Here is a 1,022-nt window from a genome sequence, read left to right as displayed (position 1 = left end):
CTCCGTGCGCAATTTCCAGAGGTGTACGCTAAAGACAAGTTTGGTGTTGATGAGTAGTTAAATCGATGACTTTTAAATCCAAGAGGGAATTATAATCCTGTACTGTTTTGTGGCATGGAGCAAATCGATTATTACGCAAAGTGATCAAAAAGAGTCTCTGTCCTCTGTTGTCAAAAGACGCTCTGGCAACAGGCAAACTGGTTTTCTGTGGTTCTTCAACGGGAGGACAAATAATAACCTGTCAGATGTGACATCTGAGTCTAATGTTAGTTCTGGGTATCAGTAGTCCATTTCACAGGAATGCGCTGACGGTCCGCGGCCAGTCCTCTGCACTCAGTGTGTCCTCGTGTCCATGTCTCTGCGCGACACGCTCACTGTCTGCAGGTCTGCGAGGGAGCCGCTTATAGGACTGCTGTGGGATCTGCACGACACGCTGATGACGGAACGGAACGTGGGGAGCAGGGAGGGTGCATCCAGCCCCCGACTGCTGACAAGGTACTTTATTGTTAAACGTTGTTTTCCGGTCATTACTTTCAAAATAAACTCGTTGATTAAACGACCTTAGTGATCCCGCGGCAAAAAGGGTTGATTCAGTGGATTCATAACGTCAAATATACATTGTATGGAACTCGTGTTCTTTGTATTTGTCTGCCCCTGTCTGATGCCAGACATATACAATGGCTCATTTACTAAACCAAAAAAGCAATAATGTTAATTTGCGTTTTTCACGCATTTATTGAAAAATAACATGTGCTTTACATTAGCCACTGCTGACAGTTTCATAAAGCATAGTTAGATTTAAATGTAGTATTTTTGCCTGCCTGCCTTCCGACCATACATTTATTTGAATGTATTAGTACATAATCATGTCATTTAAATGGTTATGTTATTGTTGCACGAACAATGTGCTGACTTCTCAAATCAATTCAAACTTTAAAAAAATGTTTTATGTATAATTATATACATATATATTTGACCCACAATAGAGATGGGCCATGGTGCTTGGATTAGCTAACTGACTG

Source organism: Anarhichas minor, unplaced genomic scaffold (assembly GCF_050575085.1).
Source record: "Anarhichas minor isolate MPS153535 unplaced genomic scaffold, ASM5057508v1 ptg000136l, whole genome shotgun sequence".
NCBI lineage: Eukaryota > Metazoa > Chordata > Actinopteri > Perciformes > Anarhichadidae > Anarhichas > Anarhichas minor.
The sequence above is the reverse complement of the archived record's forward strand: the minus strand, read 5'-3'. Positions refer to the sequence as shown.